Source organism: Lonchura striata, chromosome 1 (assembly GCF_046129695.1).
Source record: "Lonchura striata isolate bLonStr1 chromosome 1, bLonStr1.mat, whole genome shotgun sequence".
NCBI lineage: Eukaryota > Metazoa > Chordata > Aves > Passeriformes > Estrildidae > Lonchura > Lonchura striata.
In genome coordinates, this window is record NC_134603.1 from 115,031,343 (window position 1) to 115,047,338 (window position 15,996).

Sequence of the window (15,996 nt, forward strand, 5' to 3'; positions counted from 1 at the left end):
ACCATATTTTGGGTATAGTTCAATGGCTAGCTGAGCCCATTCAGCATCTCACTGCCACTAAAAGGGTGAGATCTCACTCCCAGTCCACCATTATAATGTTCTTCTCCCTGTACCCACATTGTCAGACATAAGGCTCTGCCCCACACTTAAGCCAACCCTGGCATTCACCAGATCCATCTCTTGAGTCCATTCAATTTACCAACTCCATGGAAAACTACCCACTTTTGGTTTGTTTTACTTGGTTCTCTTTCAGTGATTTAAATAAACTGAGATAAAGGTTAAAGAGCTGTCACAAAGAAAGCACTTTTCCATACAGCAATCCTCATTAATTCAAATGCATGTAGATGTATGTACGGTATGACAACCATGCTTCACATAGTCATATAATGATATTAATATTGACTCTTACCTGAAGTCATATATAACAGCAATCATTCTTGTAAGATTTACCTTTATGGTTTTGAGCCATACTGGAATGATGTGTTATCATAAAAGTAAGGGACAACTAACAGCAAAATATCCTTTTCATTCACAAGCTAATGACATATTCGTTTGAGTGCAAAATGGATTATGAGATACCTAAAGTTTAAGGCTAACATTAAATTACCTAATTATGTAATTAATAATAATTGCATTAACATTTTTGTAATTAAATTTCAATTAATGCATTTGTCAGAGTAAGATACAGCAACATTTTACCAATTTTCAATGACATTTTTTGTTAGATTATACAGGACCTTTCCAAGTGTAATAAACATTATTAAATTGCATTTCTGCAAATGGAAAGTAAGTTATTTTTTGAGTCACACTTGGCACAATTTTTACATTCTGACAGGAATTTTCATTTTAGTGTGTTCCAGCATTACAAGTATTGTTTGTGTCAGACTATGAAAGCTTTAATTCATTATTCTGAGCAACAAAGCTGATTGATTGTAATCTGTAAGGTACAAGGAAGACATCACATTGTGTCCATCTGATTAGAAACATTTAGTTGTAACTTAGGTACCTATTTTGAAATAAGATCATCAAGGAACAAAAAGCCCTGTCCTGCCAAAAAAAATGGAAACATAAAAAGAGGAGCATCAGCCTGCCTAAGCCAGGAAGAAATGAGGGAAACCACTCTCAAATTATTACCAAGGAGAAGCAAATAAAAATATAAAACGTGTCTAAGATGTTATCATTTATATGTGAAGAAAAATAAATATAAAGTTATCAAGGCAAGCAGCATAAAATAAATTTAAAGTTATCAGGTTAATCATCATAGGGCAGTGATCTCCCTGTGGACTTTGCACTGGTCAGGCTGCACCTCAAGTCCTGTGTCCAGTTCTAAGCCCCTCATTCCAAGGAAGATATTGAGATGCTGGAGCAAGTCCAGAGAATGGTAGTGAAGCTGGTGCAAGGACAAGATCACAAGTGCTATGAGGAGCAGCTGAGGGATCAGGGATTGTTTAGCCGGGAGAAAAGGAGACTCAGAGGAGACCTTATCACTCTGCAACCACCTGAAAGGAGTGTGTAGCAAGGTGGGAATTGGCCTTTTGTCCCAGGCAACCAATAGGACAAGAGGAAATGACTTCAAGTTGAACCAGGGAAGGTTTAGATTGAGTATGAGGAAAAATTTATTCACTGAAAGGGTTGTCAAGGCTTGGAACTGACTGCCCAGGGAAGTGGTTGAGTAACCAACCCTGGAGGTCTTTAAAAGCCGTGTAGATGTGACACTTGGGAACACAGCTTAGTGATGGACTTTGCATTGCTGGGTTAACAGTTGGACTCAATGATCCTAGAGGTCCTTTCCAATCTAAATGATTCTATGTTTATTGCCTCAGTATTAGAGTAGCCTGCACAGCTGGGTGATGATGAGGGAGATCCAGCAAGCCAAGTAATCTTAATGTTTTGGAAAAATTAATAAAGTCAGTAATTTTACTGTACATGAAGCAGTGTTTCAAAATTTCATTCACAGAACTTTGAAACCAATACATCCTTTCGGATTTTCTTTTGAGATGCATGTGCCAATGTTTAGGATGCCCCAAATGTCAAGCTTGAATCTTGGCTTACAGAGCCTCTCTGAATTTGTGAAAATAATATATGAATTAATGTAAAAACTTCACAATTAACTACCAGGGTCCAGTTAACATCATAGTGCCAGGAGCAAAAAGGCTGAATTTTGGTGCATTTAGACAAATGGAATCATGAGGTAACTGAGGTTACAGTGCTTCTGATTAATCTATATGGCCTTCTGTTTCTACTAGCTATCCTTTAATTCTAAAATAATGTAGTTTACTATACTTCACCATCCACCTGCTATGGAATAGCATCCTATATCCTATGATCATTGGTCTATTCAGAAGTAACTCATCACTGGAATTTTCAATACATTCAGTTGGACTGCCTCTATTCACTGAGTGGCATACAACACCTATTTTTTCTCCCATCTGGAGACTTCATTATTGTAAAAGCTGCATTTAGCATGTCCTGCAAAAACAGGAAAAAAAAAAAACCAAAAACCAGTGCATTTTGTATATTTCAATGTTAAGGTAATTTTCCATCTTTGCATATTTTGTATTTAAGAGAATGGTGTCTGTCATTCCACCTGGGCAGAACACACTTGGTTTATCTGTTACTGCATGGCTAGAAACAGTACTGCACAGTCAATTGGTTAATTACTATGATTTACTGGATAACATAATTTAACACATTCTAACTAAATGTGCAGTCTGAATTCATGGGTAGCCATGATGCCATGCCTGGGGCTGTGCTCCAAAGAGGCAGTCCCTGACTATACTATCTGATGCAGCTTTGCAGCCTTTTGTGTTTTTCAAATATCTGTTTTAATAATATCTCTGCCTGGGTTTAGGAAATGAATGAAGATTATTCTAAAAAGCTGAAAGAGCTTGAACAAGGTTTGGGCACATCAAGTTCAGGGATTTGTTATTCAGCAAAAGTCCTTCCAGCCACTACCTTCAAAGTAACACTCACTGAAGATAACAACATGATAAATCCCCTTCCAGTCCTATGCTGAGGGCTCTGAATTATGAATGGGAATTGCTGTAGGAGGGCTGAAGAAGTTAATGATTCCAGTTGTCTTTCACCTCTTGTGCCTGAATTCAGCTGCTGGACAACCACAGCATGAGGCTTTTAAGGCAAAAAAAATCAGAGAGAAGGAACACCATCAGTCATTCCAAATGATATCAGATATGTACATGGTGGTTTTTATCATGCTTTGTGAATTATTTAATGTGTTCTTACAGACAACTTCGTGAGGTTATAGATATTTTGTAAATGCCACACCTCTATATAATCCATTTTACTCTAATTTTCAAGTAACTTGAAGCATAACTTGGGAACTGGTCTTTTATGGACCTCTTGGTTATGAAAAAAATAGTTTTGTAGGTTTTCTAGCTGATTCTTCACAGTGTCATAAATTGATTTCTCTAGGGAAATACATTCACTTATATAGTTAGGCAGGGTCTGTAGCACTGGCAGACTGCTGGCAAAGCAATCGTAGATTTGACAGCTGTCCAATAGTTTTAAATCTAAAGACACTGAGATCTGTTTTCCATTCTTGCAATATACGTGTTGTACTGTAAGATACATTTCCAAGCCTGTGTATAATTTCTTTGTTTGACTGCTATCTGTTTTCCATTCTTGCAATATACGTGTTGCACTGTAAGATACATTTCCAAGCCTGCGTATAATTTCTTTGTTTGACTGCTATCCCCTAGTATGAACTGTACACCTGTTTATTTCGCTGTTCTCACCATTACTTGGAAAATGATAAAACAATAAAACTACAAAACTACAGATATCCTACTGCTATTAATTGCTATTTCTAAGGGCCCAAACTTGTCATTAGTACTGATGTCAGTCTAGTTTTACATATGACATCTACATACTCAGATTCACATCTTCACCTTCATTTTCAGGTGACCCCAATTTCATGCATACTCATCAATGACTTTAAAACAGAAATAAAAAATGCAGGTCTTGAATAAATCCCTCTTATTTTTTGATCAAAATATATATGCGATAATTGGACTTCATGAAATTATGGCCCTTGCTCCCTTAGAAACTAACAAAACCAAGAAAAGAATATGGAACTAAGGAAAACAGCACCATTTGAACTATCCAGTGAAACATTTTAGCAATCACTGAAGTAAGACTAGCTATTAAAGAAAAATGGGATGAGTCAAAAGAGAAAGCCTTTTGCTGCAATCTCTTCTATAGCGCACTGACAAGAAAAGTACTGACAGAACTCGGAGGTGAGCATATGCTATTGTTAACTGACTGCATGTGCTGATCTAGTTCAGAATGTACTTTTGCTACCCAGCTAGTTCCTTGAATGCAAAGTCAGGTACAGTTTTTCAACATCTGCGTTCACGTGGGTCCCAGTGCTGTCATCAAGTGTTCCAAGCACAGAGTAATAAAGATTTATGATATCTTCTGGCAGTTCGAGGGAACACAAGGCACTCAAAGTGAATCTGAAAAATGTTTAACCTGACTTGTCTGCTATAATCATACATTCAAAAACACCAGATACAAAATATTTGTAATGTTAAAGATATTTTATAAAAATTCCAACTAATTAGAGACTAGTATATTCTTAGTATCAAGTGTTTCACTTAAAATCTAGTACTATGAGTCTGTACAAAGAATCCTTGATTTTATCATGGTCTTTGAACTTCTTTTTTATTTCTGTAGTCTATAATTCTATAATCTGATTTGAAGCACACTCAGATATAGCAAACCTAATTTTAGGAAGAATTTATTTTAGTAAAAATCATCTCCAATCAGCAATTAGAAATGCAATGTAGTAGAAAACAGAAATTCTATTTCTGTTCTCCATTCCTTCTGAAGCAGATGTCTAGTGTTTGCCAAGAGAGAATGGCAGAAGAGTGTAGTATTTGCCCTGTTTTAAGTTGCAGAAAGGAGTGCTCCCTTGTGCTGGTACTACACTGAAATAATCTAAGCAAAACATTAAATTAAAGAATTCTCCATTCATAATGTCAAATGTCAAGTACAAGTAAAAAAAAAAGATGAACAATTAATGTTGCCCATAAAAATCTTTTGCCTGGGGGATCTGATGTAATGTACTAAAAACAGAGAATGGAATGCAAGTTCCATTTGGGGTTTCTTCCTTTTTCAGGAAAAATAATGTTTTACTTGGCATTACATTATATAACCAGGAGTCTGTGTTCACTTCAGATTTAATGAGGGTGTCAGGTGTCTGGGTAAAGACAATTTCAGCCCGTCCAGCCTAGGTGTGAGTGGGTGTATATAAAGCTATATGTGAGTCACAGCGAGTCTCACTAGTACTGCATGTAGGGCCCTAGAACTCATGGGAACATAAAACTTTATATGTTACTGCTGTACTGGGGTGCATGGAGGCTCTACACAAAGTCAGCAGATGAAGGCTTCTCTCTTCCATGTAGGGCCGTGCATTGCAGATGCACACCCTGGCCATACTGAGCTGTGTGGCAAGAGCACCTTGCCCTGGAGGCTCATAAGGTAGGCAGGTGCCCCAGCAGGCACACACAACATGTGGAGCAGCAGTGCAGGCAGAGATGGACTTTCTTAGAGACAGCCACAGCTTCTTCCCAGGTGCCTGGGACTGGTGGCTCTGAGAGAAGCTGCAGTGCTGCACTCACAGCACCAGTTCCCTGCACTACCGCAGGGAACAACCTGGTGAAGGCCACTGTGGAGGTGTGGGAGGATTCATCCATTGCTTTATGAAATCCACACCTGCAGCAGCATGATTCTTTCTCAGTTAACTCTGAGAGAACCTGACTGCTCTTCCAGACACTCTGGAAATGTGGGGAAATAGAGTGAATTGTCAACACCTATATGTTGTCACTCTTAAGCTGACATCTTGCTAACAGAAGTAAGAGCAAGAAGCAGGGCTGGTTCTGTCCCCCAGCTGAGCCAGCTTGTCTGAACTGAAATTTCACCTCCAGACTAAGTGAGGTGGTTTCAGGTGTCCACAAGCAGTCACCATGCCAGTGCAAGTGCACAAGTAACGTGTGCAATCCCTCAGGCATCCCCTCATGCACTTAAAAAGGACTGGTGGTAAGGGTTGAAAAGCTGCCCTTAGTAGTATTTAACAATATGTTCAGAGAGATGTTTTTCCACGTGTCAGGTAGGCAGGACCTACAGAATTGAGGATCTTTGTATGTCTGGAAATATGGATCTGTGCAACAACTGGTAGGACAGGCTGTTCTAGGCCAGTTCCAGCTTAATATGGTTGTGTACTCAGAAATGGATAAGAATTTGTGCAGCTGCAGAGCTTTACGAATTCAGGGAAGTTGCAAACTCACACTAACCTAGGTTTGAAGCATCTAAAACATTCTGGTCATTTAATGTTCTTAGAAGCAGGGTAATTGGTAGATGGCAGAATTAAGATGGGTACTAGAAATATTAGATGGTGTCAGTAACAGTATCCCACACTGAAGGTCATGGTCCACTTGGCAGTACTGACCTAGCATGCTGGAATATTATAGATATCAGCATCACCTATCCAGGAGAAAGACATCTTGTGAATATACTTGGATTTTGCATACATTTTGCTTAGACACCTGTTAATAAGCAATACTGAGTTACCAGATACATTGGATTTTTTTCCTTGATCATCAGCAAAGTAATCAAATATACATCCCTCTCTGACTTTTTAAAGGAGGACCTTAAATTCAAATGTGAAAGATGTTTTGCCTTCAATGGACAGTATTTGTGCCCATTTAGTTAAATGGCCTTTCAGGAGACCTCAATATACTCATGGGACTTTGTTGTTATGACTGAAGAAATGTTGTATGATAAATATAAAGAAAAACAATATGCCTAAGTTTCCAAAAAATGTTAATATTGATTTAAAAAATACAGAGCTTTTATAGTAAGGTGTAATACCATTTGCACAATATAATTTAAATTATTTTTATGGAGATTTTGCAGCTTACTTTACATATCACTATCTTTCTTGATTATGTTATGTAGATCAGCAATTGTTGGGTTTTTTTTTTGTTTGTCATGGAATGATTACATTTAATTATTGTTTTATTCACTGTGACATCATTCATTTTCTGAGGGATACAGTGGGTAATAAAGGTACTTCACCAATTTGGGGGTTTTTAATTTCAAAAGCCATAAACATTTGTTATTTTAAATGTCCATGTTTGGTATAGGACAAATTCAACATCATTTGAACGTATTTGAATAAGGAGGAAAATTGTAAAAAAAATGTAGTTCCTTAAAAGACCAGAAGAAAAAATACCTTAGCCTTTAACTGACCTTTACTAAAGCTTCTTCTGTACTAAATATCAAAATCAAATAAAAATTGAATCCAGATAATGTATCCAGTACTGTATTCTGCACAGTGTGGAGTCCGTTCTTACATAACTCACACATGCATGATTTTTTAATGTGATGTAACTGAAGAATGAATGTTTATATTTTCAGGGCTGCACATCAGTGCTCTGACACATCTAGGTGAGGAATTGGTTCCCCAGGTAGGTTCCTCCACACTGCTGTTACCTGAAGGAGTGTCAGCTGAATCTCCTGGGGTGACCTTTCAGCTGCCACTCACAGAGATTATCTGCATGATCTAGTGCCACTTGACACACCCTTGGGTATCAAAGATATCTGCAGAGGGCTGGCAGAGACACCACAGGCCTGAAGACAGACCTGCACCATTCTGAAGCAACAGTGGGAGTACAGGAGGTACACCACACAGCAGTGAAAATGGTACTAGACAGATATGTTTAAGCCACTTATTTAGGTTGTCGCTTCTCTAGCTAGGTGAGCATTTTATCTGTCTTTCCAAGAAACTTCTGCATCAGCCTCAAAAGCCAACAGTTCTCTACACAAGAAGTTACCCATCAAGGACATGACTGCATACATTTTTCTCATTTTGATTAGCAAGCTTAAGCTTTTTTTTTTTTAATTTTGCACAGCCTACAGTAACACCTGCATACATACATCTTCCTATTATTTCTTCAGCAGTACAAGCCCTCATGAAACTTTGGGTGTGCCCACAAAGAAAATACACAGTATTAAATAAACACTCACATCAGCGTGATTACTTAGCCACACACCAGAAAGCACATGGAATGTTTTGACAAAAGTAAACTTTAAAACTATCCCCTTTCTTCTCAGAATTGGTCTACATGACCAAACACCCTACACAACAAAATCAAGATACGCCTGTAGCATAGGGAGGTAAATGTGTCCCTATGTTTAATCCAATTAGCATAGTTGCAAGTTGCTGCAGTGTAGATGCAGCAGCATAGGCCAGACATTATATACATTTATATATTATATAAATCAGAATACAAGCCATACAAAAATCTAGCAACATGCTCTGAACCTTCTCTTTGTTTTCTTGGGTTTCCAGCGATCAAAGGATTGAGATGTGATGTGTCTCTGGCCACTATCTTCAATGCCAATCAAGAGACACCTCCCATTGCTTACTCCCTTATCCAGTTTTGTCTCCTCAGTCTTCAACAGCACCACATTCCACTATTTCTGTCACATGAAAAAGTACTTCCTGATTATTTTTTTCATCTATACCATGATTCAAAGGATGCTCCTAATTCTTGTATTGTGAGTTTTGTGAGTACTTGCTTCTTGTTTACCTTTTCACACCATCCATTGCTTTAAAGATTTTTCTTATACTGCTTTCCATCATCACTCTTCTAGGTCAAGAATTCTGAACTATTTATCTTCTCCACACATGCAAGAATAACATGGTAGTTATTCTTTAACTCTGAAAGTCTCTTCCACCCTTCCTTCAACTTCCTCTTGTACTAGGATAGGATACCTTTTTCAGAGTGGTATAAGCAGAATTCCATAAAGGAGTAAAAATACTTCAGTCCCAATTGAAATGCTCGATTTATTCCTTCTGTATACTTACTTTCTCTATCCCATGACTAGAACAGAAGAATTCATGTAAGGTGTTCCAGGAAATAACTTGCAGCCACAGCACTAGAAAAATGAAAACAAATTGCTCTCTGTTTATTTCTAAATCTTAGTATTCTCATAAGTTACATGGTAATTGGCCTTTACTTGGCATAATTGTGCCATTTTGGAACTGACTGCAAAGAAATGCAATAGCATGCTGTTCTATGTTACACAGGGTATATTATACCTAAACCCACAGATCTACAATCAAAGACAAAAGTTCTGCTGAAACCAACATGCCAGGCAAACCAACTATACACTTAGATACCCAAAAAATATTCAATAACAATCCATTTGTATTGCCCAAAGCACAGGAAAAAAAAAAAAGCAAGATTAAACCAAGTGTCTCATGTAGAAGAGAAAAGCGTATCTAAGCAACAACACTAAGACTCAAAAGAAATAGGTCATGTGAAGAGAAGCACTAAATTTAGCAATCAAATGCATATTCAGCAGAAAAGATCAAGAAGCTTTAGTGTAAAGAAAAACATAAGAAATTAAGAGATTTCTGAAGCTGGAAGACACATGAGACAAAAGATGTGCACTTGGTTGCAACTGTGCAACTGAAAAGAAATTCCACAATAGTTAGCCGAGTTAAATTTGTATGAAACATGAAATAACTCAGAGCAGATTTTGGTACAGTATTTTATTTTTGGTCAGTTTTAGCCCAGAAGCTGAAATGAGTTCTAGTTCTTTGGGTCTCTACACAAGCAGACTGAAGTCATGATATGTTAAGCTAGTACAAAAGTACAATGGTAAAACTTTTACTGACATTCACAGGGTCTTGCAGGCAGCCAGTACGATTTGCTTTTCCTTGTAATTAGGTCGGTGACAGAGCTCTCCTCTATTACACAGAATCTCACGCATGACTTAATGAAAAGGTGTGACCACAGCTGCTGTTGGCATCCTATTTGAGCCTAGTCAGTTCAGCTGAAGAACTTGCTCACCAAGGAGCTTACCTGGAGGAGTGACAGCTAGCTATCTTGAGCCACAGATGTGGTAACACTGTTCCACAACTGGTTACCAAAAAAAATTGTACCCTCTTTCTTCTTGATGGATTTCTACTCCATTTCAGAGACTGTCTTTTTAAATCCTTGAACACTCATGGATGGTAATAAGGGAGTTTCTGCCACTTCAGATGCACCAGCTTTGCCACTCACAAGAGCTTTTCTCCCACTCTTAAATTGCAAGTTTTCTCACCTTTGGATAAGGTCTCAACTCCATGGGAACTCCCTGCCCAACACAAAGGAAAATGATGCAGCTGTGATAGTAGCTGCAGGACAGCTAAATTAGGACCTCAGGAAGAACGCAGAAACTCACAGCATCCAGGAAAGGAAAGGGCTGACTCATTAGCAGCAGAGCCACTTGTCGTTTCCTCATACTTATCTCAAGACTCAGCAGAAGCTGTGCTCTGAGGGTGCTTGCTTCCTACAGCAATAGTTCGGCACCATTCTGCTGCAGTGGGAAGCAGCATTTTCAAAGCCAGCCCTTTCTTGAGGTCCTGTGGGAAATATCACTGGAAGAAAGAGTACACTTCTCTCAGAAACGAAAGCATATTTTCATTCAGAAGGTTAAGAAACCAAGAAGCAAGTGCAGTATATATGCTGCTATATACTGCAGCAATTTGAACATTATGATTACAGAAATACATATTCCATTATTGTTATAAATTCATCCTATAGATTTGCTGTCTCTGGGAGTAGCCATTGACTTTGCTCTGTGGCCACTGCTGAGAATAGTGGGCAGAACAGGATTATCTAATGGTGCTAAATTTGCCTTTATTTATCAGTAACTGCCATAGCAAAAAATACTGGCTGAAACCCAGACAAGCATGGCAAGTCTGGAGTAGGAACTAAGATATGTGGTATAAAGGGTAGCACTGTGGTTTGAATGTGAATGCAAAGGTTGAGTATATTTAGGAAGGACAGTGCATATCTGTCTGTCATCAGCACCCAGTACACAAACAGAAAAAAAGCCATGGAGAGCAAGAGAAGCAGCAGTTACATGCCTCCAAGAGAAAGCTGAAAGAACAATCTGTAAGCAGATATTACGCTTTGAGTAGTTTGATTCTCTTTCCAAGAAAATAGGACTTTGTGAACATTTTGTGTAAATTAAAACAGTGCACTATAGAAATAACTGAGTTCTCTGTCACAGCATTCCCTATTAAAAAAAACCTACAACTCATAAGGCTGAATCTGGCCAGCAACAGAGGCTACAAAGTGGGGGCGGGGGGAAGTACTTTAAATTGAGCTTACGCAGTTACTCTACTCATCCTGACATTGCCTTACAAAAGTGATCTTTATGTTGAAAAGGCCAAACTCCACGGAGAAAAGTATTTTCTGCTCTACTGCTACTTACTATTGCCATCTTCTATGATCTAGAATGAGTACAAATAACAACTATTTCTTTTTTTGCCTTATTGAACCCTAATACTTTATTATCAAATGAGAATAATAAAAAGGGGACATTTTCTTTTGAAGAAACAACAAAACAAGTTGACTGACTTCAAATATTGCTTTCAGTGTTCTCTTCACACACACAAAGCAGAAGATTTTACTACTAAAGGTAATTATTCTTTACTCATGTTGCAAATATAAATAACTGGGACCTAACAGGAATGAAAAACTCTGAGCTGTTTTGATTTATCTGGTTGAAAACACTTACTGTATTTCAAGTATAGAGATATCAAAATAATATTTTTAACAAAAAAGCCTGTAATGAGTACCTATTTCACAATAGAAATGATTGGAAATTCTCAGGTTCAGAGTTTACCAAATACCAAGTACAATACCCATAGGAGGCTTCCTGTATTTACTCATGGCAGATGCTTGGAGATTGTGACCAGTTTAGTATTACAATATATGCTTTAGGGATCAAAACAAAACAAAACAAAAGAAAAAGAGATGTAGTTTTACATGCAAAGAAAACTCCAAAACATTGCACAAGCTTTTATTTACAACCAACAGGGTTAAGATGAGATCAAGATTACACCAGAGAAGTTGCACTGTGTTTCATAGGTAAATTAATTTAACTAGGGGCATGATTGTGAGGAGGAGATTTTTTTTTTTTTTTTTTTTTTTTTTTTTTGTGAGAAGGAAATCTTCCACTAGTATCAGATAGAGTGGCATGTGCTCCAGGCCATGAGATGGGACAATTGGTGTACTGGTGGACAGGATCCACTTCTTACCAAAGCCTGTAGTGACAGGAAAAGGGGCAACATTTTCAAACTTTAAACCAGAAGATTTAGAGTTAAAGCATGAACTTACATTTTAAGCATGAACTTTCTTATTATGAGAGTAATGAGATATTGTAAAAGGTTGCCCAGAGAAACTGAGGATGCCCCATCTCTAGGGGTGCTCAAGTTCAGGTTGACAGGGCTTTGAGTAACTTGGTCTAGTGGAAGGTGTCCCTACTCTCTGCAGTGGGATTGGACTAGACAACCTGTAAAGCTCCCTTCCAACCCTTCTGTTGTTCTATGATTCTGTAACATTAAAAAAAATCAAAACAGAGAGTTGAAGGGTCCTCAGAAAGTCATATGAACAGCCTCACTATAATTAGTAAATTTCTGATTATGAAGGAGATGCACACAGCCTGTTCTTAAAGTGACAAGGACAGACTATGATCATACCACTGGCAACTTTTTTCCAGTACTCTACTCTTCAAAAACACTTTTCCCAATGTTTAAGCTAAAATATCATGGTTGCAATTTCTGCTCTTGGTAGACATAGAAAAGAAGTTATTCCCATCTCATGAGTAACTTCTCATAGACTTGCTGACTGTTGTCATTCTCCTACTCTTACTCTTCCCTAATTAACCAATGTGAAATAATTTGCTATTATCTCTGGGTCCCTTGACATTCTGGTTGCTCTTTAGGTGGTCTACATAATTCTTCATGTGCAGCATTCAAAACTAGCTTTACAGCTGTTAAGCAAAGCAGAATTCCTTGCCAGGTCTTGCAAACTCTAATCCTTGTAATACATCCCAGCAGAATGCTTATCTCTTTTTTTTGCAATAACAAGCCATGATTGACTCACACCCACTCTGTGACCACTCAAAGCCTGAGTTACTAATGTACAGAATTTCTACCTAATCAGTTTGGCCTACCAGCTGATTATTCCTGCCTAGGGCTGCATATGTTTTGGCTGAATAACTTTCGATTCTTTTTCATATTTCTAACTGAAGACTTTTATTTTGTTCCAGCTCTCCAGCATACCTATTCCCTCCCAGCCTGATATATATGTCAATTTGATAAGCATTTTCCCTTTTATAAGAATACATCCATGTCACCAGATTCTGAATCTGTGCAATCCAACTTGATAAACATTTCCATTTTGATAGAAAACAACTCTGTAACTCTGGTTTTCCAACAAGTGTTGCACACATCTAGCTGCAGATCAACATGGAACACACATTATTAATCAACATGGAACACACATTCCATATAGGAAACACATAAAAATTTCCCTGAAAATCAAGACATATTGAATGTAGAGCTCTTCTCTAGCCATAAGATATGTCATGTGGTTGTAAGGGCAATGAGATTTTTGAGATGTGAGTTCTTGTTTCCAGTTACTCGTTCCTATATTATTTTTCAGGAATGTACAAATATATTTTTCACTGTTTGTCTAGAAAAATTAATTTGCTTAATAATGTCATACCTTTTTTCTCCATCCTCTCTCCACCAGGCTTGTCACTTTACAGCCTCCCTCTATCCCACCTAGCATCCATAACTTCTTAAATATGTTGATTACTGACACTAGGATTGTGTTAGCAAGAGCTTTAAATACTCTAGAACAGAGTTAAAGACAGAATTCATGTCAATTTGAAAATACGTGGCTTAAACATTCTACACTTTTCTTAACTGAAAATGCACCTCACTAATGCATTAGTTTCTTTTTTTTACTACCTTAGATAGTGAAATCTATGAGGTACTGCATTCCTGACACCTTTTAGTCTTCTCACTTCACAATTAGTGTACCCTTTCTATTTCACACAATTAATGAGCTTCTGGAGTGATGTGGGGGTTTTATTTCGCTCGTTAGTTGCATTTCATCTCATGCTTGTCTTTCTGATTTTATTCTGACATGCTTCTTTTGTACTTTTATTCTCAGCCCTAACAACCAACCTAAAAGCTAACTTACTTTCTCCTTTCCTGTAGGTTTGTCCTTCCAGTTTGAGTGATTTAGCCAAGCTGATTTCTTAACTCATTGAAAATTGCCTTCCTGACTCCTGTGGGGTTCATGTTGATCATACTCTTTGTTCTGGTCCTGCAGATCACTAATCTCTCATCACTTTACCATTTACAGTCATTTACAGTCTCAGCTAATGACCTTTTTCAGCTATTTGCTTCTTTCTGGCTGTAATCAAAACTAGAATAGCTTTACTGTTCTGTGCAGACTTCAAAAAATCTGGAAGGCTCAGTTGTCTCCAGCCTTGTGTTCATGTATGTATTGACAGGTGAGGGAGAGAAAAAAAGAAGGTTGTGGCACAAGGACACTGCTTAAATTACACGCCCTGTCTCATGTAGCAAATGTCTCATCGGCATGGGTTCTTCACAGGGACCATGTATGACCCAGACAGACACAGTCACAGCACCTTTTCACCCACCTGAAAACATGAGATCTTGTCTCTCTCCAGCCACTCCTGTGTCTAGGAGGGAATTTTAGGTTAGTCACATGTGAGTAATGAACTCTGGAATAGCCAAGCATGACAAGATGGAAGTTCTGCCTAGCAACACGGCCTGTCACAGCCTCAGCTGCTGAATATACTGATATATTAATAATATGTATCTAGGCCCCCTCTTTGCAGTTCACTCACTCCTTGAACTCCTTGAAATTTCTCTTAGCCTTCTTGTAGCTGACTCTTGCACACAGTTACTCAACTTTCTACTGCAACTGCCATGGGCACGTTTTCAAAATGTTGCCTCTGGGGCAGATAGAGGCTATGAATGCAAACCCACTCTGAGACGGTGTGAACAGCAGCTCAGTCAGGACTGCTCTGTTCTTTACTCCCATCACATGATCATGGTGAAGAACCCAGCAAAACTTTTCTTACAATTCTCTTCAACTATACATCTTTTGTTCAAGTGCCAAAATTCACAGAGACTCTGGTTTGCCCCAAACATTCTGTCCAGGACTGTCCCCTTACAGTCGTGGCCACCGTGTCATTGATTTTCCAGTTCATGGACAGCCTGCTCCCACAGTGGGATCAGATATGAGTCCTGGAAGGAGCACAAGAAAGGTTGCCCTCCTGCACAGCAAGGGTGTGAAAGGACAAGAGGCTTAGACTGCTTTCCCATGCAGGGCAGGCCTTGGGAACAAGGAACATATTGAAGCATTAGCCTTGCTTCAAGGAGGGCCTCCCATGTCACCAAAATCCCCCACAGCTTCCAGGAGTTTGGGAATCTGTACAAATAGCCTCCTTATGCTCGCCATAGGCAGACATGTTGATTGGAAGATGTTGGCAAAGTGAATGTGGAGGAGGATCTACTGATCTCCATCAGCATTTGAATGATTCTTGGTCAACCTATACTCATTTAAAACTCTGCCTTATACCCACGTATGTCTAGGAAACAGGCTAACATGGAACAGACACACTAGGAACACAACAAGCATGTTGCCACTGGTCTCAAACTGCCACTCCAGTTTGGAGGGGAGCATGGAGACAGAGTCCACAAAGCAGTATGACAGATCTGCTGCCCAGGGATGCCATGGCCCTGTAGACAACTGGCATCTGACAGGGCCCAACAGTATGGGTCTCCAGACTCCACTGAAAACTGACATAGTTAGGACTTTTTGTTTCTTCAGTGACTTAGCCAAGACATAAACATCCTGCTGGCATAGTACTGAGGTCCAGAACCAGGCAGAAGCAGCTCAATTAATGCCAGGATTCTTCCCACACCTCAGTAAAAAAAAGAGGTCTCCCCAGAGAAACACAGACAACAGGACTCTGGGCAGAGTTCCTTATTTACATCTTCAGTGTTCCAGTGCTATTTGGGCTTCTGCTTAGGCTTAGGCACAGCTAACTCCAACTCCTGCACCTCCAGTTCCTGAGGCAGCT